The 14,356-nt window shown below is 37.9% G+C and overlaps 1 long non-coding RNA gene across 3 annotated transcripts in view; it reads right to left on the bottom strand.

Moving 5' to 3' along the window:
* The window catches only part of LOC120237659, a 127,101-nt gene that overhangs the window by 12,729 nt on the left and 100,016 nt on the right, over window positions 1-14,356 (bottom strand). For all 3 annotated transcript variants that reach the window (XR_005530008.1, XR_005530010.1, XR_005530009.1), the window contains one exon: window positions 6,115-6,263. This is a non-coding gene — a long non-coding RNA (uncharacterized LOC120237659). The remainder of the gene's footprint in view (window positions 1-6,114; window positions 6,264-14,356) is intronic.

Here is a 14,356-nt window from a genome sequence, read left to right as displayed (position 1 = left end):
CAGGTGCCCCTAAAAGAATTCTTTATTTCTCAGCCTTCTATTCTATCCAAGCCTTCAACAGACTGGCTGAGGCACACCCACATCAGGGAAGATAATCTGTGCTCAGGTTGCTTACAGCAGGAATTGAGGTGCAAATGTCAGGATATAGGGTACTTTGTAGGATCGTAAGTATGGCTAAGAAGTAACCAAGGAGAAGAGAGACTGGAATGGGTAGAGGAAACGTTATGGGGTCCCTCCTGGCCTGAAAGATACAGAAGATTACTGTGATGTCTCTTGGAATATTGTGTATTCTTCTCTTTTGCTAAATTGGAGGGTCCTAAGACTTCCTCTCTTTGTTTGTTCTTAACTTATACTGGGAAATTTAGACTTGAGCTCCATCTCTCCAACAAACTACTGCTTTCTTTGTGATCAAATTAATAAAGCTGGGTTAGGAAGGAGGACAAGCGTCATTCTACAGGTAAGGGTGGAAACTCAATCATCTTATCCAGAAACACCATCTCAGACACAGCCAGGAACCATGTTTGAGCAAAAACCTGGTATTCAAGCACTGTGGGGAATAGGTTCAGCTGAGTCTGAAGAATGGATCAAACAGGAGAGACCACCCAGGACTAGTCAAGTTGACATATAAAAAAACCCATCATAATCACTAGAGTCCCACCAATTCTTAATAGGTACTAATAAGTAAATAACACTGTTCTAAAAATCTAATGTGTTCAGACCATTGTGTTCGGGGTCATCTTTGCCACACACAAAGATTAAATGATCAAGGGGGACAAAAGGTTAGTTCACCTTAGCAGCTGATGGCTGTTGATGGACAAGCTCATGCTAAATTAACTGAAAATGAAGAATTTAGAAATATATGAGAGACAAAACAATTAACTTGGTCGTTGATTTTTAAAATGATCTCTACATTCAACTTGGGGCTTGAACTCACAACCCCAAGATCAAGTGTTGCAACCTCCTCAGACTGAAAAAAGTAGATTGTCCCCATAGAATAGAAGCTCTGTGGAATGCATGTCCAAATAAGGGTGGAACAGGAGGGACAAAGGCAGTAGGGACTGCCAGTGTGGCTAATAACACTCCTAGGGCATAAGTGAGCTGTCTCCTCTACTCACATAAAAAGTTATGAAATATGCTTGCTTTCCGAAGTCTTTTTTTTTTTTTCATCATGCCCAAATGAAAATTTTAACTCTCCAGATCGCTCAGTCATGGAACTGAATCTTATTAGACTTAAAAATGTAGACTATTATGTTAAAGACTGTTTGTAACTAGTTATTTTCAAAAAAGTGCTAAAGTAGTTGCAAATAATGAGTGAAGCTCTATGTAAATAAATTATTTGACCTGTTTAATTTTTTAATTAAAGTGTTTGACAGATAAATTTACAGCTTCATGTGTTACATGTATTTTTAAAAATAACTTTAAAAATTGCAATCAGTATCCATGTTTCTTCTAATTCATAGTTAGAGAAAGTTTGTTCTGCTGCTTTTTCGTTCTGAAAGAATCAGAATTTTACATGTTGAAAATTAACCAAGGTTATTTTTCTTTTGGGAAAAAAAAAGGCTTTGACTCACCAAAATCTCACAAGACTTCTTTCAAAGCTTGAGCTTCCCTTTTGGCATCTTATTCATTACTTCCTGAGAGCGGCCAGTCTCTTAGGTAGAAATGACTAGATTTCTAGAAATGGTGCCTCAGTGAGTCATCATTTTGGCCTGAAAATCCCATTTCCAGGGCACAACATCATGGATAGTGGCACACCCCTTATGAGACATGCGTTAGCAGAACTGAAGCATTTATGCATTGAAAATATTTTTTCCCCTAAAGTTTTTGGATGTAAAACAGAGAAATTAACCTAAGTGTAAGTTAGGAGTCATCCACTGAATGGGGTCATGTACTGTTTTGTGGAAAATGGTTTCACAAGTACAAACTAGCAGTGCTATACGAGTTGGTTCACTGAGGGGGGGATGACCTAAGCTTGAGGGTAAGACCAGAGTTCAGGACTCTCCAACCAGGGATCAGAAAATCCCAAGAACAGGGTGGATGAATTACAGAATTAGAATTGTGAATGGGCAGTCCTAATTAAGAACCAGTAGAAGTCAGTAAGTCATAAAGGGACTCAGGAAATAAATATAAGACATTCCAATGAAATCTTGCTAATGGAGACTTGCTGAGCTTTTTTTTTTTTTTTAATGGGTTTATATGAGCTTCATTAAATTAAAAAAAACACTTATGTGTATAAATTTAAAAACCAAAGGGAGAATTGACATATTTGCTATATTAAGCCTTTGCATTCATGAATATATCTCCATTTATTCAAGTCGGTGTTTATGTTCCTCAGTCTAGTATTATTCCTCCAAGTCTTTCTATTGTTTTTTAGGTCTATTCTTGGCTTCACTGTGGTTTTGTCATTACTGTTGTTTCCTACAATGAACAAAATTTTTTCTATGATTTCTTATAATTGATTGTTGTTGTGTAGGAACCTTAATAATTCTGATATTGACTTTGTATCCTGCACATTTTGTGAAATCTATTGGTGAAAATTCCACAATACATAGGTAGGCAATACATATAATTTTCTTTCTTTATTTGTAATATATTCCATTGGCTAAAATTTACAATCCAGTAGAGGAATTACCTACATTTGTTATCTAAGTATCTATTTTTTTAATCAAAGACTTGAATTTTATGAAATGCTTTTTTCCTACTATTTATTATGATCAGGTGGTTTACCCTGTTGATTAGTGTAGAATTTTATGAAATGCTTTTTTTCTACTATTTATTATGATCAGGTGGTTTACCCTGTTGATTAGTGTAATATGCAATAGTTTTCTACTGAACTCTTTCTATATCACCAGGACAAATGGAATTAGAACATGATGTGTCATTTCATATACACCTTTACTTCTAAATAATACTATATTATTTAATATTTTGGCATTTATATTTATGTCAGATTGCTCCGTAAATTTGATTTCAATTTAAAATGTGCTTTATATCTACAGGTGTGTCTTGTGCATTTCTCATGTTTGTGTTATGTTTTAGTGATTAGTCTTATTTCTTTTTCACTTTTTTTTCATCCTGAAATCAGGTTTGATTTCATTGGTTACTTTTCTTCACTTCCTTGTTTTCTACTTTACTTATACCTGCTCCTATTATTTTCTTGCTTCAACTTTCTTCAGATTTATTGTGTTTTACTTTTCCTAGTTTCTTCAGTTAAATGCTTAACTCATTTAGTTTGAAAAAAAACCTGTTTTAAAATACTTTTCAAAGAAATGACTAAGTTTATTAGATTTCCATTCTTAGAACAGCAATGCCTGCATCCTATAAATTTTGCTCTATAGTATTTTAAACTATCCTTTGTTTCTAAGTGTCCTCATTTCCATTAAAGCTTCCTTGTTATTCTGTGAGCAAGTACCTAGGAGCACATTTTAAAGTTTTAGTGTATATGCATATGTGTTTTCAGACATGTTTACTCTTTTGTAACTAATTTGCTTGCCTTGTGGGTAAAAACCAAAGTCCATATGGTATTAATTACTTGAAATATTTTGAGACCTTCTCTGTTCTTAAGTTTCTATCTCTGGCTTGTAGTTTTTACTTAGCCTCAAAGTCCAGAAGTAGGTCTTATAATTAAAGTTTAAAGCTTCTTTTCTGCAGTGATTGATACTGAAGACACAGAAAATGTGGACAGTAATCCTACAGGTCTCTTGATTGACTATTCTGAATGTATCAGTATTCATGGTCTTCATACATGGGCAGCTCCATAGAAACAGTAACACCTAAGAGGTGGCTGGGTGGCTCAGTCAGTTAAGTGTCTGACGTCTGTTCAGGTCATGATCTCACAGTCCATGGGTTAGAGCCCTGCATCGTGCTCTGTGCTGACAGCTCAGAGCCTGGAGCCTGCTTCAGATTTCTGTTTCCTCTCTCTGCCTCTTCCCTGCTTGTGCTCCATCTCTCTTGGGAGTGTTCCCCCCACCCCCCAAGTATGTTTCATAAGAGGGGAACTCCCTTCCTGTCTGTAACTTTAAGGAGTGGCCCCTGACTGACCTGGACTACTTTTGGCTCCCTGTTCACAGGGGCTCACAGAGCTTGGCTCTTGGTCCCTACTGTCTGTTCCCAGACCCAGAGCTCAGATGACCAATGGGTTTGAGACCCACTCAGCATCTTGAGTTTTCTATTTCTGATTCAAAATAAGTTTCATTTTACCTTTTATCATGTTATGGCATTTTGGTTTTTCCTTTCTATATTTTATTCCTATGTGTTTTGATCAGAGGGAGTGCATCCAACCATAAACTTCCTGCACTTTATTGATTTAAAATTTATCTTAAAAAATTTGGACTTTTTCTGTGTATGGTATAGGATGAAATTTCTCTCTCTCTCTTCAAGACTGAATAAAAGCATCTCACTTATGCAATGATAAATGACAATTCAGTCCATCCTGTGGGATGGATTAAAAATATCACAAATTGGGCACCTGGGTGGCACAGTTGTTCAAGTGTCTGACTCCTGATCTCCCCTCAGGTAATGACCTCACAGTTTGTGGGATCAAGCCCCACCTTGGGCTCTGTGCTGACAGCACAGAGCCTGCTTGGGATTCTTTCTCTCTTAAGTAGATAAGCAAACTTAAAAAATAATATCACATATTGGCGGACTCTGTAAAATTGATTTGGAACTCACTAAGATGTAGATTTATATATTTATATTTTCTTTTGGAATTTTGAAAGGAGACCAGAGTTTACAGTTAAGTTCACAACTTTTTCTATCATCTTAAAACCCATTTCACTCACTTGTACAACTTGCCAGGCCCTAAAAGCATCGAGTATGCAAATTATACTGTAAAATGCAAGTCCTTTACCTTTCAAGCTCATGGATACCATTGTTTTTGACTCATTCATAGGAGTATTTTTGAAAAATTTACTTCCCAAAATATTTTTCCTCTGATTTTGCTTGCATATAGCATAACTCTCTCCAGACTGCAAATGAAATATCTGCAGAGGAGATGGTTAATGTCTAATCTAAGATTTGGCAGGAAATATTTGTGGAGCAATAAGTCATCTTTTAAAGATCACTGAACCTTGCTTGACCTTAACTTCTTCATCTGTTAAAATGAGAGAAATGGATTATCTGACCTTTGAGATTCGTGTAGGAACATGGCTGTGTCTATATCCTGGCTCTGAATAAATAATAATAGTAAATGGCATTTGGGAGGAACTACCATATGGTATGTAACTAGGTGTGATGCCATGTCTAATTCTGTTGATTTAAAATTCGTAAAAAACCATTAGTGAGTTGGAAGACCGGGTGAAGAACCTATTAATTACATGGGCAAACGATGCTATATAAGGAGATGTTACAAATGGGGAAGAAACGATAGGTGTGGCACGCATGCCCAAGAGAGAGAGTAAAGCACTTACTGACTGATGTGCGCATTATGTTACTCTAGCAAGAATTTTTCTTAATGAGCCAGATTTTCCCATTGTTTAAACTGTTCCCTTATTTCTTCCAGGTGCTAGAGTACTATGCCCTGGAGTATCAAAACTGCCTTTGATGTTACCCTGATGTCCCAAATGTTGTACTTGTCAAAGCGTGGTTTAGGCAGCTGAGAAGATCTGGTTCAATTTAATGTTCAGTTTTCCGTACCAGGAGTTTTTACATGATATCCTGTTTTATCCCCAGAGGATTATATTAATTGCAATAGGAACACTGAGGTAGTAACACATTTAGCATTATTTATCTTGGCATTAGCACACTAAGGACCTATTTAGCCGGTGGGAGCTTCAGAAGCATCATTTTCAGTTTCTAAAGAAATCAAGTTTTATTCCCAATCCTTGGCATTTCTTAAGCAAGCCTCTGTGTAGCCTTAATGAGCTATTCACCTTCTCAAAGGAAAACTGAGTATTAATAACAAACTATCCATATTGCCCAAAGGGACCAACGTTTTGTCGACTTCTAGTCTTCCTAATTTTTCAGATTTGCTGACTGTGGCATAATTCTGGTTACTTATTCTTTCATGTTTTGTTGCAGCTGCTACTGTTGTTTAACATCAAAGCAATTTCATAACTTTGACATGAATAGTACTTTTTAGTGCTATGAAATGTTTATTTCAGTATATATACTCACAGTTGCTGTAGCTCAAGTTCAGACTCATATATCATACTGTTATCTAATATTTGCCCTTCACGTTTGTCCTTCTCAGGTTGTGTTTTGACGGACATGAACTGAAGTTAGTTACCCATTAGGACTCTGCCTGATCTGGGCCCCTTTCCCCTCTGAAAGAAAAGAAAACAGGTTATTTTCATTTTAAAATTTTACAGTCACTTACTGTATATAGGGAAGTGAAAAGAAGCATTAAAGATAACAAAGTAAAGCACATTTAGAATTTCACTCATTTTGTATGTATTCTTTTCAAGGACAGAAGAGTAGATCTTTTGCAGGTTTTTTTTCCTACTTTAATCCTTGAACAGTCATCACCAAGCATCCTTTATGAAGGCCACATTTACTTTTCAAAACTTTTTGTCTTTCAGACTATAAGTAATGCATATTCATTGTATATATTGTGTACATTCCTGAATTAGATAAATTCCTAAGGTACAAAAAAAGATTCTAATAATAAACACCATTAAAATCTCACCCATATTTTTACTACTGAGGCAACTACTAGTTTTCCTATCTTTTTGTGTATACACAGTGCTTTTCTTTAAATAGTTTTTTAATGTTTATTTATTTTTAAGAGAGAGAGAGACAGAATCTGAAGCAATCTCAGTCAGCACAGAGCCTGACGCATGGCTCGAACTCATGAGCCGTGAGGTCATAAACTGAGGCCAAGTCGGACACTTAACTGACTTAGCTACCCAGATGCCCTTGTATACACAATGCTTTTTGATCAAGTTTGCTATTACATTTGGGGAATAGTGACCAGTGTCTACCAAGCATGTCTGCCGCTATGAATTTTAAATACTTGAATTTCTGTTAAGAAGCACAATGATCCATTACAACATTATTTGTTGGGAAAATTCAAACACCACCAGTGTTACTAGGATCAGGTTTCTGAGGACTTGGAGATGCAGTAGAGAAGTTGTCCCTAACCACTTCTGCTTCTAGATGGGCAGTCAGAGGGATAACTGCATATGGACATGTGAATGGATCAGCTTTCTTCAGCAAAGCAAAATATCTAAACAAAAAATAACCACTTGACAGACAATAAAAATTAATGAAATAGCATTTCATGTCTTTGGCATCAAACAGTGCATTTAGCTGACCATTATAAATAGCCATATGATTTCTAATTCTAAAAATGACATAATGTAATTAAGTCATGTCTGGCAAAAAAAAAAATCTTAATTTGGTTAATCTTATGATTTCTCTCCCAAATATTTCTGGACTGAGCTGCTGGCATTTCTTTATACCTAAAATATATTTCACTGCACAAATATTTGAATTGGGTACAGAGTTTCATGCATTTAATCTTGTATATCTTCTGCCTCAAATCATGTTTCACTGGAGTAAAGCTTAGTTTTATTCTGTCAGCAAAGTGGTTGCTAGCATTCTCCAAGCTATCCAATGAGAACAGAGGACACCAAATAGAAAACACTAGACCAGATCTGGTTTACAGTTATCTTCTGTTAGGTCTGATTTTTTTAAAATCAGTTGCTACCATTTAAAAACTGGTAGAATGCATACAAAGATATGGGTCCCTTGCTTTCTTTATATATCAAGAGATCAGGCAATCCTGGGACTGCACTGAAGTACAGTATCAGTTGGTCTGGACTGAGTAGTGCTGTTCCCTGCTAGTCTATTTTCATAGTCACCTCTCATCCTATTTTTATATTCTAGATAAGACATTTGCAATTTTTTGAAGAATTATTTCAGCCTATATTGTCCCATTTTCTTAAAATGCACTTGTTCTTCTCATCATCCCTTGGATATCATGTACAGTCTCTCAGCATCAGTATCAATGCCACATTTTCCTGATGTAGCCTGGCCTTTTACTAGCTAAATTAAGGGTCTCCCCATTTGTCTTCCACTGAAACTTTGGCTATAGTTCTATTGAACTATTTATCCTATTAATGACCTTAGAGGGCAATTTTTTTTATCTATGGCCCCTATGCTTCTCCACCTCCTGACTTGTTCCTTGAGGGAAAGGACCATATATCATGTAAACTTAATGTGTTCACAATCAGTAATTTGCTCAAGACATGCAAGCTGAATAAATAGGAAGTAAAATACATAGGGGCACCAGGGTGGCTCAGTTGGTTAAGCATCGACTCTTGGTTTTGGCTCAGGTCATGATCTCATGGTTTCAGGAGTTCAAACCCCGAGTCTGGCTCTGCACTGGCATCATGGAGCTTGCTTGGTATTCTGTCTCTCTCTCTCTGCCCCTCTTTCACTCATACTGTCTCTCTCAAAATAAACTTAAAAACATTAGAGAAGTAAAGTATGTATTTTTTTAGTGTTTGTTTTTGAGAGAGAGAGAGACAAAGCATGAGCACTGGAGAGGCAGACACACACAGAATCTGAAGTAGGCCAGGCTGTTAGCATAGAGCCTGATGCGGGGCTTGAACACACAAACCATGAAATCATGACCTTAGCCAAAATCGGAGGCTTAACCAACTGCATTACTCATGCACCTCTTAAAGATAAATTTCATTAAATTGAGCTTTAATGACTATTTTTATTGACACTTTTAATATTTGATGGTATAAGGCTTCTCCCTTTCTCTTCCCTTCCTCTTTTTCTTCCCCTGTCCTATCGGCTGTGGGTGTACGTGTACAAACACCTACACATGCACACCACTGCCACCACATAGCAAAATAATCATACTATGTAAGTATCCAGTAGGTTTCATTAGTACAGAAGTATCAATTTAAAATTTGCAGTGTAAATACCAAACTTATTATATGCCACTGCCCTATATAGTTCATCATATCTCATTTTTATATTTATCTCAAAAATAAGATGGAGAGACAGAATTAAAAGAAAAGGAAATTCTAAAGGCTCAAAGACTGCTATTTAGTAGGGATCATGTAGATGTGGTTGTTTTCTGAATGGAAGTTAGGAACTTTTAGATAAGCTCTAAAGGAGTTGACTACTGAAAACTTCTTCATGATTACAGTATCATGTCTACTTGCAAATGTGGGACATGAATACCCTCATCTGTGTGCCTACTGTGGAGCCATTTGTCTTTATGGGACTTTGCACAGCTGACAGCTAATGCAGGCGTTTAAATGCAAAATCTGGCACTGACGTTTCCCCCCGAATGACACTTCGATTCATAAATTATATGAATGTGTTTAGCACTATTCATTTATGAAATAATGCAGCTACCACTTAGTAATGCAATTCAAAACATCTTTCACTTTATTTAGCCATTTCCAACCTCATTACATGGGACTATGAAAAGAATAGAAATTGATTAGATAAGGAGAGAAAAGTGGGCAAAAGCATTTCCCAGCATGTTGCCCGCCTTGTGGCAAAATGATGGAACCATAACATTTTACTTCCTATTGAGGAGATGTTGCTTGCTTAGGTGGCCTGTTTCTGATTAAAAGCATCTTTGTAATATTGCGTTCATTTCCATAAAAAGAAAAATATGCCTTGTGCCAAAGAGCTAGTACTGACTGCAAAAAGAAACATGTTACTGTGGCAAGACAGGATATTCTTGGTTCCAAAGCCTGTAGGATGGCGGGTTTTGAATATGTAGCAAATTGGGGCACCTGGGTGGCTCAGTTGGTTAAGCGTCTGACTTCACTCAGGTCATGATTTCACGATCCGTGGGTTCGAGCCCCATGTCGGGTTCTGTGCTGACAACTAGCTCAGAGCCTGGAGTCTGTTTAAGATTCTGTATCTCCCTCTCTCACTCTGACCCTTCCCTGCTCATGCTGTCTCTCTCTCTCTCTCTGAAATAAATAAAACATTTTTAAAAATGTAGCAAATTAGGAGTTTAGAAGCCTAATTTCTCTACATTGGGTCAACGATAAAGGTAGAAATCATATAACCATTACTAGTGGCTAACTTAAGAATAGGTATAATTTTTTAGCACTTCTCGAATGCTATTTCCTCAAAATATATTACCTGTAATTGTCAAAACAACCTGGAGATAGGGAACTACTGTCCTATTTTATAAACGTGAACTCAGACTCAGCCTGGTTAACTTAACCAGGAGGTTAACTTAACCTTAATCTGCAGGAGGTGGGCAGTGGGGGTTTGAGCCAACCTTGCAACTGTTAACTTCTTATCTCTCATTCTCGTAGCTACTTTAGGGCCTACAGTGCCTCTTTTTGGAAAGATACAAGTGTTCCCATTGACTGTGTTCCTTATAGTGATTCGTGGGTCTTTGTGATGGGGTTACTCTTTGCTTGCTCCCATAAACTTTTTAGACTTGTAACAAAAGTATTTTGCTGTTTATGATTTTCCTTTTGAGGGACTGGTCTGGATACAGATCTGTTCTGTTTGAGGAGTGATGGGGAAAATGCACAATCATCAATCATGTCTCTGATGGCACGTGGGTGTGTGGTCTTGGTAAGTTACTCCATTGTCAATGAGATCAGGACACACTCATGTACTCATTCACAGAGGATGACTTAGAAGCAGCTCAAATTAGATTAAGAGTCTGATAAGGAATAACTGGTCAAAGGACAAGGGAGACATTTCACATAGTTTTCTATTATGTGGTATTAAGTATGAGGACCTTGCATTTGGAGCAGAAGGCTGCTAATTTCTCATGTGATCTTTATCAAGAAGTACAAAATCAGTGAGCAGCATACAGCTTGAGGAACGTGTCTCAGGTGGGTTATGAATTATACAGCCAGATGGCCTCACCTCCCCAAGGACTATTCTAAAGTCATATACATTCTTTATTCATTAATTTCAAATTTTTGCCTAACATTTCATTCATATGAGCCTTTTCTGCAAGGGAAAACATTTTAATAAAAAGGAAAATAATAAATTTGGATATTACTCATTTTGCAGGAAAATACAATCCTATCCTTTAAAAAAAAGTAAATGCTAAGATAGTATTTGTGATAAAAATATATTCACCAAGTGTTTTTACACTTCATTTATCAGAACTATGTAAGTCTTACCATTTCCTTCTTATTAAGGTCATGCACCTTATTAGTGGCAGAAAGAGCTTTATAGACCAAACATATTTATGTTGTATTTTAAATATAACACGAGGCTTATTGAATAGAACTGCTTTCCTTTTCCTCTTTGGTTTATTTCATTTTCTAAATAAGCCTGATACTATATTTTTAGTCAACTGGAATGTTCACTAATTTTATACTGGAAAAGGTATTAGGTTGGAATCTCAGGCTGAAAATCTAATATTTGTAAGCAAAGGAAAAGACTTAACTGATCCTGGTTAACACCAGAAAAGCTTTATGTTAAATACAGACAAGGCTATCCTAAAGTAATTGGTATAATTAAAAAATGTTCCTTTCTTTCAAAGTTTCGTCCTCAGCTTGTAACTATTGTATGATTTCTGCATCTACTGTCACGGACATATGATGGGAAAGCAGAGCAAACCGAATACGATCTCTTCCGCATTTATATATATTCATTAGATCAACATATTTGCCTTTGTGTTTTGCATAATCTGAAAGTGGTACCTTTGAAATGATGAACACGGGGCAGATGGTCTGCTCTAATCCGTCTGGCCTCTTCCCAGTCCGTGAACAGAGCTTGTCGGTTCCACCTGCAGGAAGGTCGTTGTGCTGCTCTCTCTCCACCTGTCCTCCCTCCTTCCCTGCAGGGTCCCGCACCCAACCCTTGCTTTCACCCAGTCTTCCTTGGTCTCAGAAAACACACAGCATATAACTGCATTTCGTTCAGTCCTCTGGTCTGCTGCTTTTGGGTGTGAGTTGCCCTCCACAACTGGATAGTGGGCCCCCTGAAGATAGGGAAGCTGTCGTCTGCACCCCTCAGCACAAAGCAGAGCTTGGGCTCTCAGCAGGAACTCACTGATTGAGAGCCTGCTTTCTGCTACTTTATGTCCTGCAGAATCACACTCAATTAAATAATAAACTGTGCCCTTGAAACCAAGACACCCTTGGGAGCTATATTAACTTAGGGCACATGGGCCCTATTTATTTACTGTTGCAATACACTGAGTTAGCTGTACTATCAATCACATAATCTGACAGTCTTTTAAGAATGCAGTGCTTCTTCTGCATCTTTTGGCTTTGCTCCTTCTCTGATGACCTTTTGGAAGCAGTGGAGTGGGACTAGAGGAAGAGGAAGACTTGTCATGCTCTGTCAACTTCTACAACCTGAATTAGAAAACCTAAGAAGAACAAGGATTCCTCTGTCATTTTTAAAAAACGAATAAAGCAGTACCCTTCTGATAAGTACAGAAAAGCACAGTATTTCTATTTACTCTTAGAACTATAGACATAGGATGAGGTGAGGGCTTCCCTTAGGGTGGCATTTGTCAAGGTAGACTTGTACTTATATTCCTGTTTTCTCTTTTCTTTAATAGAGACCGTCTGGTTCCTGTGTATCTGAGATAGCATGGATGAGTGTTTGGGGCCTACTTAGGACTAAGCCACCAGACACATCTCAGCCAAGGTACATTTCCATTAAAGTACTCCAAATAGTGCTTCCATGGCCATAAGGTTTTCTGGGAGCTCTGAGTTAGGAAAATGGATCTAGTGGCGACGAACTTGAAGAAAGCCTGGGAGGAACAAATTAATCCAAGGCCAGACACTGCCTAAACAGTCAAGTTACAAAGGCATAAGAATTTTAAATGTGTCCAGGTTAGTATCGAAATGCCCACTGTTTGAAGGTGTCTGAACAGAGAGAGGAAAAAAAAAAGTCAAACCTTTCTTCCATAAGGAAAGCAGAAAGTTGGGTCCAGCCCAGGAGAAAGGGGTTGCTAGTGGACACTTTGGTTGGATTAGGCTAGACAGTCCCTAGACTGTGCAGAAATTTTAATGAGAAGTTAAGACTAGGGTAAAAGATTGATTTTACTCATGAAGGGAAGCTAAAGTCTGATGCTCTCACAGGTACACTGAAAGAAGATAGGATTCTTGACATTCCTTGCTGGAGTGTAGGAGCTCTTAAACTACCACCGTACCTGGCTCTCTAGGCCTTAGGGTCCTCTACTCAGCACACCTTTATTGCTGGCCTCAGAGCTGGGCAAGTGTTGGTGGCAATTCTCATAAAGACTCCTGAGAAAACATGTCAGTTTGGGGCTTTGACTAAAAATGGCATTAGGGTGGCCTGAGAGAGCACTGGGCCAAACCTAGTCCCTGGTTATGCCCTAGAGTAAACCCAAACTCTAAATCTCTGAATTATTCTTATGGATCTTCTGGCTTTCAAGACCACAAGGGCCTTCTCTGGGCAAGATGAGACTCCAGGATTAGGCTCAAACAAAATGTATTTCTTTGGAAACCATCTAGCATGGAAATAGCCTTCTCTTGGTCAGCAGCCCATGTGTGGTACAGCATTGCTCAACACAGCACATTCTTCCTAACGTATGACTGTAGAGGGAAGGGAGGACTAAGCGTGGAGGGTTGAGGGTAGAGGTTTCTCAGAAATGTCTGTTTCACAAAGCAGCTATTTTTCTCAGTTGAACAACTTTGAGCTTATTTCTTTCATTTTCCTCAAATATCTATCAAGGCTTTGTAACTTATGAGCAAACAAACTGAAACAGAAAGCCATTTTTTAAGTTAATTTTATATTTGGTACAGGATTAGAAACTGCTCTGTTCACACATCGGCTATAGCTTGTAGCACAGAAACCGTGCCTGCTTTTCCAGCACATCTCTGTGATATTTGGTTAGAAGGGGATTAAGGATACGAAAAAGAAAAAAAAAAAAAAAAGGTCAGTTTCTATTTGTAGGTAATTCTCAATGTCCCTACTCAGAATCTCAACTACTACTTCTCTCTTATTTTCTTTTCCATGTGTGTCATGGCCCTAAGACTTGATGGAAACACTAACGTCCTACATTCTCATCAGCAGCCATGGATCACAGTACCACTCACTAACATTTTATTACAGTGTCCTGAGCTGCCCAGTCACCTCATGCTAAATTTAAGTTTAAATAAACAGAACATCTTAGTTGCAGTGCTACTAGAAAGCAGCTGGAAGGAGAATAAGTGGACTATTGCTTTCATATTGCTGTAGTGTGGCAGATAACTTGGAGAGGTTTTTTTTTTTTAAATGTTTTATTTATTTCTAGGAGAGAGAGAGAGAGAGATAGCGTGAGCAGGGGAGGGTCAGAGAGAGAGAGGGAGTCACAGACTGAAACAGGCTCCAGGCTCTGAGCTGGCAGTCAGCACAGAGCCCGACGCGGGGCTCGAACCCACGAACCGCGAGATCACGACCTAAGCGAAAGTCGGACGCTTAACCGACTAAGCCACCC

The sequence above is a fragment of the Hyaena hyaena genome, unplaced genomic scaffold (assembly GCF_003009895.1).
Source record: "Hyaena hyaena isolate Hyena2069 unplaced genomic scaffold, ASM300989v1 scaffold_188, whole genome shotgun sequence".
Lineage (NCBI taxonomy): Eukaryota > Metazoa > Chordata > Mammalia > Carnivora > Hyaenidae > Hyaena > Hyaena hyaena.
Note: the sequence above shows the minus strand (reverse complement) of the source record. Positions and strands in the feature narration are given on the sequence as shown.